At 46.6% G+C, this 21,112-nt stretch overlaps 1 long non-coding RNA gene across 5 annotated transcripts; it reads left to right on the forward strand.

The window, feature by feature from the left end:
• The first annotated feature begins 516 nt into the window (after nucleotides 1-516).
• On the forward strand, nucleotides 517-18,483 carry LOC111748017 (uncharacterized). Of its 5 annotated transcripts, none has more exons than XR_010321056.1 (9): nucleotides 517-751; nucleotides 2,040-2,100; nucleotides 4,120-12,285; nucleotides 12,971-13,137; nucleotides 13,380-13,571; nucleotides 13,676-13,796; nucleotides 16,374-16,606; nucleotides 16,713-17,128; nucleotides 17,884-18,483. It is a non-coding gene; the product is annotated as an uncharacterized LOC111748017 (long non-coding RNA). The 5 variants fall into 5 exon arrangements; XR_010321054.1 differs by having other exon boundaries at nucleotides 4,120-4,253; nucleotides 4,931-12,285; nucleotides 16,713-18,483; XR_010321053.1 differs by having other exon boundaries at nucleotides 16,713-18,483.
• Nucleotides 18,484-21,112: the final 2,629 nt, after the last annotated feature.

Below are 21,112 nucleotides of genomic sequence, written 5' to 3' on the forward strand. Positions count from 1 at the left end.
GAACAAGGCAGGGGGCTGAGAATTGTCCCCCATGAGTCTCTGAGGAAAGCATGTCCCTCTTCCCTAGCGTGTACAGGTGGGTGGGTTCTGCAGATGGACCATGGGCACCCAATGTTTTTGGTTGTAAGGACGGGGAGGTACCAGTTATCCTTGGGCCCATGTCATGGGTGGCTGGGTGACCTGAGTGGAGCCACCAGTCCTTAGGTCCCTGATGTGGGTAGGTGAGGACCCTTTTTAATAGGCAAAGGAGTGTCAAACATCAAACACCCACCTCTCTACCGCACAGCTGAAACACTTGCAGTCTGCCAACAAGGGCATATTCTCCTGAAATATGCCTACGCAGGTTCATGCAGAGGACAAAGGTACTCACAGTCCATGGACTGTTTACGCCTGGACAGGAGCTGCTTCTGTCCTGAGCTCCCCCGGTTAATGGAGCCGGCAAATTATCTTTTGCCCCAGGTTGCAAATTTATTCCTCCTCCAAGGCCTAGAGGATGGCTTTAGGTGCTCAACAGGGCATATCTCAGGCCCAGAGAAATCAACGGCTGGTGAAGTCAGCTTGGGGGCTGGGGCATGGTAAAATATACCCAAGTACATAGCTTTTGCCAAGAGAGATGTTCTTCTCTGGTTCCAGAGGTGTAAGTAGGCTGTGCAGCTGGCTGCTTCTCCCTGAGAAAACTGCGGCTGAATGCTAGTACCAGCCCGCCGCAGCTGCTCGCAGAAATGGTGCCTGAGGGCTCCCAGCGATTCAGGTCCAGTAATTCCTCTCCATTTCTGAACCATCTTTTCCTCCCCCTGCCCCTCAGTTTGTTTTCTAACCTTGCCTTTGATATTCAGGGCTCCTAGCTTGTTTTTTTTTAGCTTGTCATAAATATACTCATTTCACTTGTTTTTTCAGGTGTTTGTTGTAAGAGGGCTTACTGGAAGCATCTGTCTATTCTGCCATCTTGGCCCACCTGCCAGTGTTTTACAATTTTTATATAAGTTCTTCACGTCCCTGGTTAGATTTATTCCTAGGTATTTTATTCTCTTAGGTGCTATTGTAAATGGAATTGCTTCCTAATTTTCCTTTGAGATATCTCATTGCTGGTGTATAGAATTCCAACCGATTTTTGTTTATTGACTTTGTACCTTGCAACTTTGCTAAATTCCTCTATTAGCTCTAGAAGTTTTGTGTGTGTGTGTGAACTTTTTGGGGTTTTCTATATATAGGATCATATCATCTGCCAGTGGAGATAATTTTACTTCTTTTCCAATCTGGATAGCTTTTATTTCTTTTTCTTGTCTTAGTATTACGGCTAAGACTCCTAATACAATATTGAGCCTTGTTCCCAATTTCAAGGAGAAAGCTCTCAGTCCTTCTCCATTAAGTATAATGACTGTTGGATTTTCATATATGTCCTGAATCATATTGAGGAATTTCCCCTCTATTCCAGTCTTCTTTAGGGTTTTCACCAAGAAAGGGTGTTGGATTTTTATCCAAATACTTTTTTTCTGCATCCACAGAGATGATCATGTTGTTCTTTTCCTGTGTTCTACTGATGTAGTGTATTATGTTGATTGCTTTTCTAATGTTGCATTCCTGGAATAAATCCCACTTGGTCATGGTGTAGGACTCTTTTAACATGCTGTTGGATTCTGTTTGCTAGTATTTTGTTGAGGATTTTTGCATGTATATTCATAAGAAATATTGACCTATAGTTTTCTTGTAGTGTCTTTGCCTGATTTGGGTATTAGGGTTATGTTTGCTTCATGGAATGAAGCACAGAATTGTGAGGCCTTAAATTTCTGTTCTTATAAAGTTTTTTTTTTTTAACTTTTTTTGTGGTTTGGGGTGAAAGTTTGCAGAGTTAGTTTCCCGTTCAATAATTTATACACATTTTGTTTCATGACAGCTGTAATCCCCTCAATGTGACAGCACTCTGCCCACTTCCTCCCTGAGCTCTCTGTTTCCATTTGCCCATCTTTCCTGCCCCTTCCTGCCATCTGAACTTTGTTCTTATAAGATCTTATAACACTTTGCATCATTTTGTACAGCAGCCCTGGGAAGCTAATGCAGTCCCTTTGACCAACTCCACCAGTTCCATTCTCCACCACTTAGGTAAGCACTTTTGGGAGTCTGGGCTACATGCTTTCAGTCCATTAAAAAAATTTTTTTTTTTTTTTGTACAGGCATAGGTTTTTGCGAACTATACCTACTATTATTTGGGGTGTGTTTTTAAAATGCACATCAGTGAAGCCACACCCGCCTGTCTTCACTTACCATTGTGTGTTTGAGACAGGCAGAGGTTGATTCATTCTCTTTATCTGCTGTATAACATTCCATTATAAGAGTATATCACATTTTATTCATCCGTTTCCCTATGGATGTATCTGGCAGAATCAGGGCAGGAAATGGACAAATCCCTCAAAATGGCAAGAACTGAAGAAACGGACAATGTAGGAATGTGTGGCAGGGTTCAGGGAGGCAACACTCCTAGCACCTTTCCTGTTTTTGCTATTTCAACTGATGCTGCCGTAAGTATCTGTGCACAAAAGATCCCCCAAGAGCCCCTAGAGGGAAACTTGCTGGACCAGGCTATTCTCAGACACTGCGATACCTGAAAATCTAGTTTTACCTAAGTAGTTTGGGAATGTCTATTCTAATTAAAATGAGTACACCTCCCAAGGGAATTTACCCTGAGTCACCTGCTCCTCTTAAGTTACCCAAGGGCTCCCCAGGGGGTTTCTTTTCATGGTAATGTGCTCTAAAGTCTCACCAGAGTAATCCCTCTGAAAACACAGTAATCATTTTGCATGTCCTACAAACACTCCCAGTCTGACCCCAGCAGAGGCCTAAGTAAGGTTTGGCAGGTGGGGTGCATGCCCTGGGTGCTGCTTGAGGAGGGGCGCTAATGAGCAGTTTCTATTGGCCGTTGCAGCTTCCATCACCAGCTGTGAGAGATCATTCAGCAATTTAAAACTAATTGCCATAGGTGCTATTTTCCGTAGACAGGCTCCTGGGCCCCAGCTCCCCACCTTATAGTAGCCCCAAGAGAGGACCACGTGGTGGGAGGCAAATCTGAAAGAGATACAGACAGCCAGTCTGTGCGGGCCCTGGGGAGTGCCTGATGGGAACACTGCAGAAACAGTCTTCCTTCTGCAGCAGAACAAAACTGCCCTCCTTTCTCTCACTTCCTTTTTGGGGCCTGGAGGGGGGCTGGCCTATGAGTGGCCAGCTGCTATTTATGGGCCTCGTTGCTCCGTGTGAAACCCCAGTCCCTCCTGAGCGGAAAGAGTATGGGGAAGGGGGGCAGCCAGGTGACCTCACCCTTGGTCTGGGGTGCAGCTGTTCTGGTCTAAGAGTGAAGCCCATCTTAGAAGGTCAGGGCAAGTCCGGCCTAGTCATTTCCTCAGGGGTAAGTGAGCACTGTGCACACTGTATTTATGGCACCTCAGATATCCAGGCCCCTGATTTCTGAGGAAGGGGAAACTGAGGCCCAGAATGGTTAAGCGCCTGGTCTGAGATCACGCAGTAAGTGGGGACATTGACAGGCCTAGGACCTATTGCCTGGACTCATGCCAGGGTGAGGTCGCTCCCCAGGGGGTGGAACAGAAATGAAAAGAGTCTTGAGCACCACTGAACACCTCCCTCAGGTCTTGGGAGTGGGGCAGGGCCTCAGAGTATTGTCCGCAACCCCTGGGGGAGGGCAAGGCTGAGAGGTGGAGAGAAAGAGCAGCTGAGAGGGGCAGAGAAGGGGCTGCCCAGAAGCCAGTGGTGAGACTCACACACCCACACTCACACAGGGCCTCAGAGCCGTCATCAGAGCCTTCCCCCAACCCCCTTCTTTTGGCCTTTTCAGGTCTTTTTCCACCTCTGGATTGCTCTTTGAGAGCTCTGGTGGCTCAGTGGTTAAGAGTCCAGCTGCTAAACAAAATGTTCGCAGTTCGAATCCACCAACCTCTCCTTGATAACTCTATGGGGCAGTTCTGCTCTATCCTGTGGGGTCAGTATGAGTTGGTATTGACTTGATGGCAATAGGTTTTTGGTTTGAGTTGTTCTTTGGTATTCGTTGTAACCTGATTCCACTGATTCCTTTCCTCCTCCCTCCCTTCCACTTCTGCACTTATTATTTCCCAGGTGCTGATCTAGACGTGGTCTAGGTTGTCCTCAATGAAGAGATGAGATGTGAGCAAAGATGTGCATGAAAAAAAAAATGGGGCGAGCCAAGAAGATAACTGGGGGAAGAACTTCCCAGGCAGAAGGAACAGCAGGTACAAAGGCCCTGAGGATAAAGGAACGTGATTGAGGCCAGAGGCCCAGGGGGCACATAGCTGGAGTGATTGAGCAGAGGGAAGGCACAGCTCTGAGGGTTCTATGTGTGAGGCCATTGTGAGGAGCCAGCTCAGATCTGTGTGGCGGGGTTCCTGGGTAGATGAGGGCTGTGCAGTGACTCAGACTGCTGGGAGCTCACACCAAGAAATGGGTGGAAGGAGGAAGGAGGCAGTTGAGGGTGGGGCAGGGATGCTGAGGAGTGGCTGCTCCAGGATCATTTTGCAGGGGACGCCTGAAGGATCTGTGGCAACCTGGACAGGGTAGGGTGTGGAGGGGAATATGGGTCAAGTCCATCTTCCCTGTGTGCAGGGTGGAAGCCAGGCTAGCCAGGTCCCAGTTGGGCTCCACTAGTGACCATGGCTCTGTGTCATGGCTGGACCCCCAACTTTCCATCCTCTGTCTGCAAATGAATGGTGAACACCCCGCAGGGTTCCAGGCAATGCATATCTGGCTCACACCTAGTGCACAGCAAACATTCATGAAACGGCAGCTACGACAATAACAGTGACAGTGACTCTATCTGGAGCAAGTCTTTTCTCATCTCCACATGTTTTTTTCCTTGTAAAATGCATACAGTGGGTTAACAAGTATTTCTGGACCTCTTCCATCCTTCTAGAACCTGGGATATGTCAGTGAGGTGGAAGAGTCCCAACCCCGTGGAGTCCCGGGGCTCCCCCGAGGAGACAGACAGCCAAAAGTAGGTGGGCTAACACATAAAGTGACTGCAAGTTGTGCCGAGGGCCGTGAGGGACACCAGCGACGGCTGAAAGGGAAACAAAAGAGTCAGAGACACTCTGGTTATGGTGGTCAGGGAAGACCTTCCCAAGGGGGAATGTTTGAGCTGAGGCATGAAGAAGGAGAAAGCATCAGGCCGAAGGGACAGCATCTTAGGTGGGAGAGGACTGGTTGTGTGTGAGGAGCTGAGAGGAGGGAGTTTTTAAGTGTTGAATGAAGGCGTGTAAAAGAGTTTGCAGGCAAGGAAGGGCTATCGGGACGTGGGTGATGGTTGTTACACAGATATGGACCGTGATTATTAGATTTGTGGGGGCCCTGGTTGTCGCATAGAAGCTGGTGATGGTTGTTGTACAGATATGGATAGTGGTTGTTAGGCAGGTGTGGGCAATGGCTGGCATACAGGTACGGGTAATGGTTGTTGCACAGACACGGATGGTGGTTGTTAGACAGGTGTGGGGATGGTTGGCATACAGGTGTGAGCGATGGTTGGAATACAGGTATAGGTGATGGTTGTTGCACAGATATGGATGGTGGTTGTTAGACAGGTCTGGGAAATGGTTGGCATACCGGTCTAGGTGATGGTTGGTATACAGGTGTGGGTGATGGTTGTTAGACAGGTGTGGGCAGGTGTTGTTTCATACAGGTGGGTAATGGTTGATAATCAGGTGTCGGTGGTGCCTGGTATACAGAAGTGGGCATTGGTTGTTATAGAAGTGGGCAATGGTCACTACACAGAGGTGGGTGGCAGCTGTTACACACAAGTGGGTAATGTGTGTGCCTGGTCCCCAAAGTGGTCCAAAACAAGATGTCACACATTCCCATTAACAACAGACAAACAGCATGGACAGAGACACAGTTGTGGAGGGAGAGCCCCTCCTGGCCCTGGGGCATTGGGCCTCGCTGAGATGGGGGCCATCTATGGCAGGGAGGCTGATGGAGCTCAGGGACAAGGGACAGGCCCTGCTCTGCTCTGGGCCTTGGTTGGCTCTAAGTTACATGGGAAGGTGGTGGCTTGGAGTGATGCTGGCACAAGACAACACCTTCCCCTCTGCTGGGGAAGCCCTACAAGGTGTGGTGGGGAGCATGGACTTCTGGGAATTTGGACCCATCCTGGTTTCAGAGATGCAAGTTGTTTCTGGAAGCAAAGATTCAGGGCTTATCTTCCTGGGACAGGTAAGATCTGGCATCTCATGTCTTTCCAAGGGCCTCCAAATTAGGGCAATGGAGGCACCTTCCAGTTGATTCTGAGGAAGGGAAAAGTCGTGCCATTCATAGGAATAGGCGCTGGGTAAAGAGCTTACTGGGCCACGTCTCACTTAATCCTCACAACTGTCCTTTGAGGTGAGGACCAGCACTATCCCCATTTTACATATGAGGAAACAGAGACTTGGAGAGGTCTTTCTGGTAGTGAAGCCCATGCTGTTATTGGAACCCTCTTCCATGGCTGGTGGGAGGGTCAACTGGTACAAAGCTTTTGGAAAAGGTTGAAGGACTTGGCAATATTAACTAAAGCTAAATGCATGCCTCCCATGACTCCCGGGAAAATATTCCACACAGGGTTGTCAGTATGTCCACCAAAAGGACGTTCATAGCAGCACCATTTATAATGTCCACAAACTAGGGACTCCTCACATATCCATCACCAGGAGAAGGGATAAAGAAACCATAGTGTATTTGCAGAATGGAATATGACACAGCACTGAAGATGCGTGAATAAAAGTGACACACAACAACACGAATGGCACTTACTGACGTAATGTTGAGTGAAAGAAGCTGGACTCAGAAGAACAGTTACTGTCTAGCCCCATTTATACGAAGTTCAGGACCAGTCCAAACCAATCTCTAGAGGGTGTTCAGAATAACTGTCACCTGTGGGAGGGGGGCAGGGATTGAACCTCTGTGGGGTTGGAAATGTGTATTTTCATCTGGTTGCTGATTACCTGGACATATTCACCTGTAAAAATTCATTAAGCTGTACACTTACTATACTATATTTCAGTTCATCCTCAATAAAAAAGAAAGTAATCTATGCTCCTACCCTGATGACACAATTGGGCTGGAGTGTCACACAGGTCACAGGAAGTGAATCCTTGGCATAAAGTAAGTGCTGACTCTTCAGAGGCCCTTTGTCGCTTCTCCTGATCTTTTCACAGCACACACCCAGTGGGGAGGGGACAACATGCGGTGGTCATGGGGTCACAGGGATGGAGACACAGCTTCAAGGGAGGAGGGGGGACACTCAGGCAAGGGATGCAAATACTTGACGGTGCCTGGAAACTTCCATGTCTTTCTGGATGCTGAAAGCCCATCATAGGGGTGTAGAACCAGTCTGCTTTTAATCGTGTCCCCTTCCTCTGTCCCTGGATGAAGATGTGGACAAAACAAAACAGTTGCTGTCAATTCCAACTCATGGTGACCCCTTGTGTGTCAGAGTAGAACTGTGCTCCATGGTGTTTTCAATGGCTGATTTTTCAGAAATAGGTTGCTAGACTTTTCTTCCAAGGCACCTCTTCGTGGACTCAAATCTTCAATCTTTTGATTAGCAGACGAGCGCAATAATTGTGTGTACCACCTAGGGACTCTGAAGACATGGGCAGCCTATGACTTTTCTGGTCACTTTCTGATAATGAGGAGTCTTCCACATACTTTGAGCTAGAAAAAGTCTCATTTTCTTCATTTTGACCAAGGCACCATGGTTACGTAAAATGCTGATATTAGGGCGAGCTGAATGAAGGGGATACTCAAACTCTCTAGTAGATTTTCAATTTTTCTGTAAATCTAAAATTATTCCAAAATTAAAAGTGCATTAAAAAAGCAGAGGCAGTTCTTGTTCCATGTACATAAAGTACAACATCAGGCAAGTCTGCGGTGAGGGGAGTTGGAGTAGTGGTTGATGGGAGGTTGGGGCAGGGCACTTGCTGGGGCTGGTCCCATTCTGTTTCTTGATCTGGGGGCTGCTGTGTTCAGTTTATGAAAGCTCTTGAAGCTGAATGCTTAGGATATATGTAAGTCATCTTTTAGTAAATTTTTAATTAAAAAAAAAAAAACAGAAATAGAGTTTTCTAGCTATGAGGCTTCCATATTTATCCAGCTATGGGCATTGGCTTGGAGCTGCCCACACCTCTCCTAAAAACATCAGCCTTGGCGAGGATTCTTGCTCTGGATCCTGCATCTGGCTCATCATCATCTGACCTCTGGTTCTTGGGACTTGAACCAGCAGCCTGTGTATAGCCTGCCGATCTTGGGTTTGTCAGCCCCTGTAGCCACATAAGTCAGGAGAAGCCTCCAGCCTGACACCTGACCCATGGACTTGGGACTTGCCAGCTTCTACAACCTCATGAGTCATTTCCTTGATGTAAATCAATTTCTCTCTCTCCCTCTCTATAGACACTTCACTGGGGACTGGGAACCATGGAGCAGGGGTCGGGAGGAATTGAAATATTAAATGGAGAGGTCAAGGAAGAGTCACCAAGAAGGTGACTTTTGAGCAGAAAGCTGCAGAGGGCATGAGAATGAATTCAGATGCTTGGATGCAGAGCATCTGGGCAGAGAGATCAACAGATGCAAAGGCCCTGAGGTAGGAGCTTGCCTGGCCAGTTTTAGGAACAACAAAGAAGCCAGTATGGGTGGAGAAAAGTGATGGAGGGAGAATGGTGGGAGGGGGGTTTGAGCAGCGTTGGAGCCAGGTTAAGGAGGTATGTAGATCTTGGCGAGGACCTTGGCTTTGTCTGGAGTGGAGCAAGGTGAGAATATGGGCAGGGTTTGAGCAGGGGAAGGAGGGACTGTCTCAGTTTTCACAGGATCCCTTCAGCTACAGTGCTGAGAGCAGACTACACCAGAAGGTGGCAAGTGGGGACATGGAGAGGCAAGTTAGGTTTCAGGTGCAATGGGGGGAAAGCTGAGGGTGGCTTAAGTCAGGCAGGAAGGTGGAGAAAGAGGTCAGAAGATTCTGGGCATATTTTGAAGTTCACAGGATTTGTTGCTGGATTAGTTGGAGGGAGGTAGAGACAGAGAGAGAGAGAGTGGGCAGTGCAGGTGACTGCAGAGTTTAGGGCCTGAGCAGCCAGCAGGTGCCCGTCACTGAGAGGGACAGTGGGGGTAGGGAGCTTGTGGAGGAAGGGCTAGAAGCTCACATTTGGCCATGTTAAATCTGAGATGCCCATGAGGAATCCCAAGGAGATACTGAGTAGACCACTGGGTACCCAAGTTTGCTGGCCAGAGAAGAGGTACAGGCTGCAGGTGTGAATTTGGGTGCTGTTGTTATTATTATTGTTTTATTATGGTAAATATATATGTAACAGAACATTTGCGATTTCCACATTCTTCATATGTACAGTTCAGTGACATTAACTTATGTTCATCGTGTTGTTTGACCATCACCCTAAACTGTTCTCAAATTTTTCCATCACCCTTAATAGAAGCTCAGTGTCCCCTAAGCATTGAGTCCTCTTTCCCCCAGTGCTGTTGTTATTATTATTTTTCCATGCCTTAAACTCAGGCCAAGGGAAGCAGAGGGACAGAGATGCCAGAGATCCAGCTGTGGTTTCCAGAAACATGCCCAGTTTTCTTTAGCTTTCCTGGGGTTTCCCAGCAGTTTCCTTCTGGGCTGGTCCCACCTCAGTACAGGTATCTGTACTGAAACCCAGCAAAGGCCTCTCGTATAAGAAGGCCCTTGAACAATGGATCAAGGGGAGGCCTTTGAAACACAATACTGTACGGTTATACAGAAAAATCAAATAGAGTGACTTAACCTACTAGCCCAGTGCGAGCTTGCCCAACCAGGAACTGAGTCTGGGTATTTTCATCTTGTGCTGTTCCTTGTAAGCCTGTTCTTTTTATACCAACTCTATGCATGGTGATGACTTGTCCTCTCAACCAGACTGTGGACTCTGAGGGCAGGTCCTTGTTTTCTTCTGAAGATTTCAGGGGCAGTGACAGGGAGCTCACTACTTAACCAGGCTTAACCCTATGAGGATGGGCTCGAACATGCTGATGATTGTGAGGATGGCGTAGGAACAGGCAACATTTCATTCTGTTGTACAGAAGGAAACCATGAGATGGAGTCGACTCCACAGCACCTAACAGCAATCGTACGGGGAAACCCTGGAAGTGGAGTACTATTGTAATGCCTTAGAATTATATCCCCCGAGGGGCGAGGGACTTTTCTTTTAGTTGAGTTGAACTCTGCTGTGCCTGCGGAGTCTGTGCGGGATGACCTGTAGGACAGCCTGCTGGGTCTGTGGGGGCTGCCACTGGGTCACTTGGACCTTCTCTTTTGTGTGGGATGCACAGTCTGTTTCTTTGTGGGAGAGAGCTCTGGATACCCTCCCTGATGACGCCCTGTTTATGCAGAGCCCCTTCCCAGCCCCACGTGGCCTGCACAGGGCCTGGCAAACTGAAGGCACTCGGTGATTTTTCCCAGGAGCATGGTGAGCCCATGGAAAGGTCCAAGTCCTAATGCTGCACAGAATTCTGAAAGTTCATTTATTCAACGCCTGCTTATGGAGTTCCTAGTATGCACCAGGCCTCATGTTAGGTGCTGGGAACACAATGGTCACCAAAACAAGCCTGATTCTCTCAGGGCATCCCGCTAATGCTCCCTAGGCCTTATTGCCTTATTGTGCCCCAAGAAAGTTCTGACTGTATCTCTGACTCTGTGGGTTATTTCTAGAATTTCAGGGGGCCAAGCAGAAGTGCTGGGGGAAAAAGGTTACAGTCTTGGAAATCCTATGGGGTAGTTTTACTCTGCCCTATAGAGTTGCTATGAGTTGGAATGAACTCGACAGTAGAGTTTTTTTTGCAGAGGGCGGGGGATTTATTGTTATATCCAAGTGGAAATGTTGAGTCAACAGTTCAGGGCAGGCACTAGAAGCAGGACCCCTTTTTCCTTTGCCATCTTTGATGCAGAGCTGAAACCACCAGGCCAGCCCAGCTGTGTGGCTTAGAGGCCTCCGTGTTGATCTAACCTCCTGCACCAAAGCCTACTTCCCACGTACCAAGAAAAAGGGGGGGAAACAGATCAGTCTTTAATACCAGCAAAGGATTAATCTGGAATTCTGCAACACAAAAAGTCTCAAGTGTTTTTTCTCCTTTACCCAAAACTTTTAAATTCTGCTTCTGCAACCTGAGCGTTACTAATCTGTCTTATTGCATCTGCGTATATTGTTCTCGGTTTGCCAACCACCTGGCGATGAGCAATCACCCAGAATTCTCCCAGGAGGGAATTTTCCTATGAGACAGGTTATGCCAGAAGTTATTTTTGTTTTTGCCAAGCAGGACATTGACTTGATTCAATTCAGTTTAATTCAGATAGTTCTTGAGGGACTTCTCTGTGCCAATGACTGGGCCAGAAAGTGGGGGGGCCCAAAATGATATTTCAGTCATTAGTTCGTTCAGTAAACATTTCCTCCTTGCTCCTCATGCTCCATCCCCACTTGCCTTGTACTCTACTCCTCTGCTGGGCTAAACTAAGGTCCTTCCAGCTTCCTGGATTGCCCTTCACCTGGATCTTTGCAAGGTTGGCTTCTTCTCAAAGGCCCTCCTGCAGCGAGTCTGCCCTGTCTGCCCCATCTAGGTAGCCCCACTCTGCTACCCCCCAGGCACCCTGATTACATCATCCTCCTTTATCCCAGCACACGTCAGTGCTGGGCAGAAGAACAACAGAGTCAAGCAGGAGCTTGGGCTCATATTTGGATCCTGATGAAAGCTTGTAACAGCCTCAGCTCTTCAGCATCCACTAGGCTTTGGGTCAGCATGGGCTATGGGGCCAGAGATTCATGGGGACAAATCTGTCTCCATCTCATCTTAGGCTACAGGCAAAGTGCTCAGTCTCCAAGGCTTCACCCCCTTATCTGCAAGTAGGAGATCATGGCAGCTTCTGCTTTGTTCTGAGAATGAGTAATTTAAAATAAAGTTTGTGCGCAGCACACAGTACGTATTTGTGATACACTCACAGGTTATCCCAAATTTCTAAATAAACAGGGGCCACTAAAAAAAGGAAACCAATCGCTAATCCTGATTTCTCCATGACTATCACATCATTCTGATCAGAGCCTGAACACACCAGACGCTCCCAGAGTGTCAGCACATGGAGAGAAGCTTTTATTATTTACAAGCAGCAGACAGCACCTCAGAACACATGTGGATCCGTTTTTGAACCAGTCCTCCCTTGCCTTGAAAAGACTGTCCAGGCTGAGACGGAAAACTCTTCTACACGAACCCCACTTTGTACTGTAGGTGAGAGCCTCATGCCAGCCCGCCTTGACTAGGTAGGCTTAGTTTGGGGACTGGAAGCTCTGCTACGGGTGCTTCCACTCTGCGCTGTAGCCAAGGGACTCAGAGGGAACAGTTGCATGGAGCCAGTGCCCCACGGCTTCTGGAAGCTGTCCCAGTAGAGATGGAGCAGTCTTCTACATGTGCCTCCTCCAGAACAGTAATTTTTTAACTGAAGGATCCCAAGGCCCCTCGCCCAGCCATTTTTATACCCCAGAGCTTATATGAGACGCTATGTGGAGTGAAACGTAGATTTTTCCTCCTAATCACCATGGGAGAAGCATCAGGCATCGTGGTGCCAACCCAGAAAGGTATCTCTTTAGCCCTGCTGCTTATTTAGACAAACAATTAGGCTTGGCTGGGGGGGGCGGGGGTGGTTTGCTCTGAGGCCTAAAGATGCTAGCAGGGGGAGGAACAGAGAAGACCAAAGCTGGGTTTGTCTGAAAGAATACTTCCTCACAGTATTCAACTAATCATAGTCATTTATTATTAACCTAAGGCCCGCCCAACACACACATACACACTGTCACTTTCACCATGGGGGCCCAAGCCCTTTTTCCAGCTGAGGCGCACAGGCTTTGGCCCAGAAACCAGCCCCAACCCCTGAAAAATCTGGCTCCAGGTCACAATCCTGTGTGTGATCTTTCAGGCCAGCCATGGGCAGTTACGAGGCTTGCCTGGCAGGCCTCACAGAGGGAGAAATGACCTGCTTCTCCACTTCCGGCTTCAGTCTCTGGAGGAAGATACAGTCAAGGAATCAGCCCCTGCCCCAGTGAGTTGGCCATGCTCACGGGCACATCTGCATTCCTCAACCAGGTGCCTCAATTTGGAGACCTCTTTATGGTGGGCCTTGGAAACCCTGGTGGCATAGTGGTTAAGTGCTATGGCTGCTAACCAAGAGGTCAGCAGTTTGAATCCACCAGGCGCTCCTTGGAAACTCTATGGGGCAGTTCTACTCTGTCTTATAGGGTTGCTACGAGTCGGAATTGACTCGACAGCAGTTAGTTTGGTTTGGAGGTGCTTCTCCCCAGTCTGACTCCCTACATTTCCACTCCTAGCTCTTCCCTCTCCCCTTCCTCAGCCCCTGGGAACCATAAAAAGGCAGGATCCTTCTCTTCGGGGTGACTTGGCAGTGAGAAGTTCCCGGCTGCATTGCCTGTCATCTGACGTCACCCAGTGCCTTTCTGAGGGGAAATGGAACACTGGGGAGCCAGCACCTTTATCTTTTACCTCCTGCCTGCCCTGTCACAGTAAGTGAATAGAGACTGGAGTGTTACTTTCAGGTTGGCTTTTGTTCACCTCCACACCTGGCAGCTCAACAGCCTCTTCTTTCTCTCATTCATTCATTCAACAGTGGTCCATTGGGTGCCTTTCGTGTGCCAGGCACAGCTCCAGGTGCCAGAGACACAGTGGTATAAAGACGAAGCTCCTAGCTCCTAGCGCTGACATTCTAGTAGGGGATGCAGATAACCATGGTAAGCACATGAAAAAAACAGTTCATTGTAAGCAGAACTGCTCAGAGAGAAATAAACTTGATTGAAGCGGTAGGGCATGGTTGGGGAAGGGACTCTGGAGAGCATGGTTGTGAAGGCCCCTCTGAGGGGTGATGTTGGAGCTGACTCCGCTGCACAAAAAGCCAGTGAGCTGTCTTTTCTGCCAGTGGGAATAGCAGGGGTGAAGCCCTGAGGTGGGGAGGTACCCAGCATGTCTGCAGGATGACCTCAGCGGAGGGAGCATGAGGTGGTAAGAAAGGAGGTCAGGTAACCTTGTCCAGATTCTGTGTTTAGCGTGCACTTCTCCAACAAGACGTCTGTGCTGTCTCTGCTTGCTGAGTCACCAACAACCTTACTCTGAGAGACCTTCCTCGTGGAAGACCCAGTTCATTGATTCTCCTTCCCCATACTGGTCATCTTCATACAGCAAAATCTGAGGAACCAAAAGCTTGTTTTGTTTTTTTTTAAATTTGGGTTGTTTTTTTAATGTCCAAATTTCTCATTCATTCATTTGTTCATTGGACAAATATTTGTGGAATGTATGCTGTGTGCTGGCTACTTTGCTAGCTATGAGAAAAAGGCACTGTCCGAGTGAAACATAGGCTCAAAGAGCCTAGAGCCTAGAAGTTAAGCTCCCTCTCCTTTCAATGCCTCAGCTTTCACATCTATAAAGTGGGCAGTCTGGACCAAAATTCCCAAGGTTTCATCCACCTATAAGGTACCTCTCTTCTGAAGCCTGAAATGCCTCTGCCTAAAACCACATGTACAACAGAGGACTTTAGGACTTCACTAGAGAGAGACATTCTTTCTCCTCCTGACATAAGATCTAAATGTTTCTCAGTTATTGAGTCCCTAGTTCCATCCCCCACCCTATTCTGGTAACAACCAACCTAAAAACTGAGCTGCACTGAGAAGGAGGTATTGTTTGTCTCCTGACTAAGAACCCTGGGCCAGCAGGCTGGGAGCTATCTGCAAGGCTGCACTTTGAGGCTAAGAAACAACTGTCTTGCTAATAGCCAGAAGGGGACAGGAAAACCAGAACCTGTCTTCTTCTTTCAGTAAAAACCCATCTTTTATCCTGTCCGGGAACAACTGGGTGGGTAAGAGAAGAGACAATTCTGTACAGAAGGAAGGATTTGGGCACTGGAGGCAGCTCATTTACCAGCTCTATGACCTTAGGTAAAGCACTGTGCCTCTCTGACCCTCAGTTTCCTCTTCAGTAAAATGGAAATAGTGATAAATGAATTCCTGAGAGGATTAAACGAGGTATCAGTAAAGTGCTTACTAGCATGAGGTGTTGAGTATGATGATTGGTCAAACATAGGGACATTATGCGTCGAGAATAGTTACCTTCCCTCCATGGTCGTTGTTGTTGTTAGGTGCTGTCAAGTCAGTTCTGACTCAATATGTACAACAGAACGAAACACTGCCCAGTCCTGCGCCATCCTCATGATTGTTGTTATGCTTGAGCCCATTGTTGTAGCCACTGTATCAATCCGTCTTACTGAGGGTCTTCCTCTTTTTCAATGACCCTCCACTTTACCAAGCATGGTATCCTTCTCCACGGACTGGTCCCTCCTGATAATATGTCCAAAGTATATGAGATGAAGTCTCATCATCCTCTCTTCTAAGAAGCATTCTGGCTGTACAGATTTGTTCATTCTTTTGGCAGTCCATGGATTTCCACCAAGGTAGCATCTCTACTGGCTTAAGGTGGGCTTCAGTGGCACCAGACATCTCTGAAGGAGAGGGCGGTCATCACCTGCAACTCAGACCCACAGGGCCATTCCTCTTCCCCAGATGTCTCTGGCTGCCCCTGGGGAGCCCTCTCCTGCTCAGGAACCCTGCCCTCTTCATAACACCCTTTCGTTCCCAATGAGTGACTGCAGCCTTCAGAGAACCGGAAGAGCCCCTCTGCCTCCTGCAACCATAAACTTACGTGCACGGCCTCACTGGTAATGGGGAAATGCAAAGTAAAGCAACAGGACATCATTTCCCACCTAGATTAGGAAAAATTTAAAAGCGTGACACTCTCTAATGTAGATAAAAGAATGAGTAAATGGAGATAGTTACACATTGCTACTGGGAGTGTAAATTATCACGGCCAGCTTGGCAATATCTGGTGACATTGGTAAGGTGCAGACCCCCCAACTCAAGATTCTGTCTGTGCACATTCACCCTAAAGAGACTCTCATACCTCTGCACAAAGAGGCTGTCCATTTGTAGCATTGTTTATAATGGCAAGGAATCTGAAACAAATGTAGAATAGGGATGGAAAGTTCAATGTGGAATATAGTACTTATACAATGGAATACGGTAGTTGAATGAATTAGCTATATATGTTTTCATATGAGCTGCTCTCAACAATGTTGAGATGCATAATGATGTACACAGAATGCCATTTATATAAAAATTTAAAAATAACTCATGCAAAATACATGCTTATAAGGGTATAAAAATGGGATGTTTATGATGGTGGTTCCCTTTGGTGAGGGGAAGAGGTGGGTGGGGGTGACGGGTTTCAGAACTTTGACTGTAATTAATGTCTTCTTTCTTAAGAAACTCTAGGTGGTGCAAAAGGTCACACAGACAGCTACTAATGGAAAAATTGGTTTGATCACAGAGGTGCCTTGGAAGAAAGGCCTGGTGATCTGCTTCTGAAAGGTCATAGCCATTGAAAATCCTGTGGAGCACAGTTCTACCCTGATACATATGGGTCGCCATTATTCAGAATCAACTCAGTGGCAACTGGATTGGTTTTGGTTTGGTTTCTTAAGAGAAAAAATTTGAAGGTGAATATACCAACATTTTAATACAAAATTCTGGGTGGTGACAATATGAGTGTTTGTTATATGATTCATGGTCATTTTCTATTTGTTTGTTTTTTTTTTAAATCAGAAAAGGAGATAAAAGCAAACTATTTACAGAAAAACACCAGCTAGGCAATGGAGAAGGAATGACAAATTTGGAAACTCATCACCTTCGAAAGCCCCAATGTGACATTCAATTCAGTCAAGGGTCATCAATGAAGGCTAAAGTCAACGAGCGAAAAGTTGCTAAGGAACAGAATGCTCACAAGGTGTCACCCCACAGGTGACACTTACAAATGGAACAGTGTCCCTCTACATGGAGAACCTGGCTGTCACCACCTTAACAAGTGACCAAAGTCAGCAGCACTGCTGGTGAGCCAACCTGACATTGTGTACTTCTTTTTATTTTATTTTTGCATTGTGTACTTCTTGGTGTGATTCAGTAGGAGGTAGTCAGCATCACCTGGGAAGTATTCTCATCAACAACTCTGATCCCAAGCCCAGGTAAGCATGTTGACCTAACAATTTATTTCCAGGAAATAACCGAAGAGAGAGGAACATGTCAGACAACACCTAGGAGGAAACGTCAGACAGATCTAGCTGCAGGACATTCTACAAGACAGTGGCCAAGTTTCTTTAGAAAGTCAATGTCAAACAAGCAAAAGAAAGGAAGCGGAGAGAAAAGAAAAAAGATAGAGGATTATTCTAGACTAAAAACAAAATCCCCTAAACAGACACAGCAACCAAATGCAATGTGTGACCCTTGGTTGGGTTCTGATTTAAAAAAGACACATTCATAAAAGACGTCTTCAGACAATTTGGAAAATAGAATAGATATTAGGTGATAATATTGAATTATTGATTTTCTTAGTTGTGATAAAGGTAATCTATATAAAGAAATTTCTCAGGAGATGTCTACTGAAACATTTAGAAGTGAAGTGTCATAAAATCTGCAAATTGTTAAAACAAAGAAAGATGTAGATCTGGAGGTAGATGTAGAGCTACAGGTTAGATGTAGAGACAGATGTAGATGTAGAAATTGATGTAGATCTAGAGGTTGATATAGATCTAGACATATGTGTAGGTATATAGATGTAGATGTAGAGATTGACGTAGATCTAGAGGTTGATGTAGATATAGAGATATGTGTAGATATAGAGATTGATATAGATATCAGTGTTAACAGTTGTTGAATCTAGGCGGAGGGTCTGTGTATGTTGTGGTGCAATGGATTGCTTTTGTGTGGCCTTTCTCGCCAGGGTCTTGTAACTTCCACACATCTGATTGGGTGGGACTGTGCAAATAAGGTAATAGTGGCCCACCAAGGGAACTGGGCAGTTTCGTCAACCCGCTGAGCTTGAAATGAGTCATCCCAAGGGCAGGAAAGGAAGAATCCCACCACCACAAAGGAAGGAGAGCTAAGTGCAGAACGTGTCCTTTGGACCTGGGATCCCTGTGCTAAGAAGCTCTTGGAGCCAGGAGACTGAGAGAGAGAGCTGTTACACTGCGGATGACAGGAGTCAGTGGCAGAGAAACAGCGGCAGGAGAGACTGACAGGAGACAGCGCAGTGGGCTTCCTGGCCTACGGACAAAGAAAGCTGAAAGTCTTTGGGCCAAGGCTTATTGGTGGAGTAGAGTGCCTCTGGACACTTAAGGGCAGAGCTAAAAGAGCTTCGTAACACTTGCCTGAGCAGGGCAGAAGCCAAGGGGTCAGAGAGAGACGTACCTGTGGCACAGTTAGGAAAAGGCTGTTCTGATGGAAGAACTATATCCTCAGCATTCCTGAATGTGAATTATTACCTTTTACTTCCCTAAATAAACTTCATCCATAATCATGAGTATTGTCTGTGAGGTCTGTGTAGCCACTGCAATGATTTATTGAACCCAGCAGAGAAGTAGAGAGTGCCATGGGAGGGATGGCTGGTGTCAGAACTGGAAAAGAAGGCAGAGAGAAGGGACATGTCTGACCTCTGCCTCATGGGAGTCAGCCGTGGGCTGTTGGTTTTGATTCTCCTTCCCCCTTTTGAAGTTAGAGAAGCTCAGACACCGCCCCCATGCCATTTGTACAGGTGTTCATTGTACTTGACTTTTAACTTTTCTCTATGTTTCAAATTTTACATAATAAAAGTTTTGGGGAAATTTTTGAAAATAAGAAAGTAGCTCTTCCCCACGAAAGGCTGAGGCTGTTATTGTAAAGAAACCACTGTTCGCTCTTTGAAGTGCGTCTTGCTAATGGCATCTAGTGTTTCTGAGAAATTAGTACACATCGAGGGGACGGGTACATTAGCAAAGGAGGAAATTCACTATAGAAAAATGAGTCGTTTATGTAAATTTCAATCATGAAAATCAGGGCTTTCACTGCATTTCTAAGAAATAGCCCTTTTTGGGTACTTTTGCTTTTGTCCTACCTGTAGTACTCCATTAGAGCAGGTTCAACAGCACGGCTTCAAAAAGGCCACAGAGGTGGCAGCAAGCCCCGGGAGAGATGGGAGGAGGGCGGGAAAGAGAGAAAAACTCTCCCTGCTGCCTCCGAGAAGACCACGACACTTCGATCAAGTATTGCAGACCCTCTTTTGTAAATATGAACAATTTCATTGGGAAATATTGGTTAAAATGTAATATTCCCTTTGACCAAGTAATTCCACCTCAAGGAATGCAAGCCATTCAGTGAGATGCAAAGAAGATAAAAAACATGTTACGGGAGCATATGGGAAGTGTTGGGAACAGTGCCTGGAACATAATAAGTGCTGCACAAATGCTCCCTATCGTTACTATGCCTGCATTTTAAGAACTCTTATAAAAAGTAAGGACTGACTGGCAGGGTATACTGAGAAAAGAAGCGTGCTAAACAGTGTGTTCAGTCTGGTAATTGTGTAAAATGGTCGCGGGAAGGCAAAACATAGAAGTTACATACACGTATTTGAGAATGTGTGGGCTTGGCTGGAAAGGTGAGTGAACAAGAAAGATCTTCCAATAGCTGTTGCTGCTGAGCTGGGAAACGGCAAGCTAGGATTCCTGGAGGGGAGAGAAAGATACTTTTCACTACATTCGCTTTCATGCTGTTTAATTTTTTTTTTTTACCATGTGCATATTTTAACTATTTAAGTACATACGTCAATGGATCGGCTCCCAAATCTTGAGGTCTACCAGGTATCTTTACTCTGGGTCCCAAAGCTCTTTTGTCATCTCAACCATGGAGTTTAAAATTAGAACCTGTACCCCCTGGGAGATAGCCCAGAAAACGTTGGTTTCAGAATGAGGTTTGGAAGATTCAGAATGAGGTTCAGAAACCTCTGGCACCTGTTCTGAGGGAGCCCGGTGCAGAGAGGAATCTATTTTCATCAGACCTGAGGTCTGAGCATCCCTCGAACAACAATAGTCATCATTCCTTATGTTTGTGTGACAATGGGAGGGTGCCCACAAGTGCTCCCCTCTGGGTTGTCCTATTTGAGCTCTGCTTTGATCTCTTTGACACATCAGAAGAAAGTGCTCGTTTTAGAGTGAGGCCCACAGAGATTCAACAACTTGTCTGAAAAAGTCAGGCAGCTTTGATCCATCTGGTCTAATAAAATCTATTATCAAGAGAAAGAAGCTGGAAAAGGGGAGCAGACGTGTTGTATGACCCCGTTTATACGAAGCTCAGGAACAGGCAAAGTGAATCCACGGTGAGTGAAGCAGGAGAGTGGCTATGTCTAGGGTGGGTGAAAGGGGGACAAGGGAGCATTCTGGGCCTGCGAACGTCCCACATCTTGGTGTCACAGACTCTAAGGTTCCTAAAGCTGTGCGCTTACAATGCCGGCACTTCGCTGCATGTAAATTATACCTCTAATTAGAGAAAATAAAAAGCAAATAAAACCCATTCTCTCTAAACCACATTTGAACTTCAGCAAGGTGTGATCGACGACGAGACATTAGGGAAACTACCGTTCAATTCTCAGCCACCCTAAAAGTCCAGCTGGACTTTGCTTGTTTTTCATTTCACATGCTAACACATGCTAACTCTAAAACACCCAAACACTATCACATTGACCCACAATCTGTGTGGGGTCAAAGGCAGCAATCAGCCCAGTAAGTCCGAGATTGGAAGGCATATTTCTGCTCCACAGACAGGAGTTTTCTAACAGGCAGAGCTAACCCCCAGGGAGCTGGCTTTTTGTGAGGTGGGCAGAGTCCCGACCCTAGGGGTATGCAAACAGAAGGTAAGGAGGGCCCAAGGAGGGACCAGCAGATGCTCTGGGCTCATCCAGTTCCAACAGACAATGGATCTACCACCACCCCTTGCTCACAAATCCATCCCACCAGTCCAGCTTATATATCCACTGTGGCTTTTATGACTTTCACGACACAAATAAAACATGAGTATCTTTTCCAGGTAAAAATCAAACGGTTAAGAACAAGGCTAAAGTCCCTTTCACCATCACCTTCAATCCTAGCTCCTTCTTGCTCTACCCAAAATGGCCACTGTCATCCTGTGTGTCCTCCCAGACT

This window comes from Loxodonta africana, chromosome 2 (genome assembly GCF_030014295.1).
Source record: "Loxodonta africana isolate mLoxAfr1 chromosome 2, mLoxAfr1.hap2, whole genome shotgun sequence".
Lineage (NCBI taxonomy): Eukaryota > Metazoa > Chordata > Mammalia > Proboscidea > Elephantidae > Loxodonta > Loxodonta africana.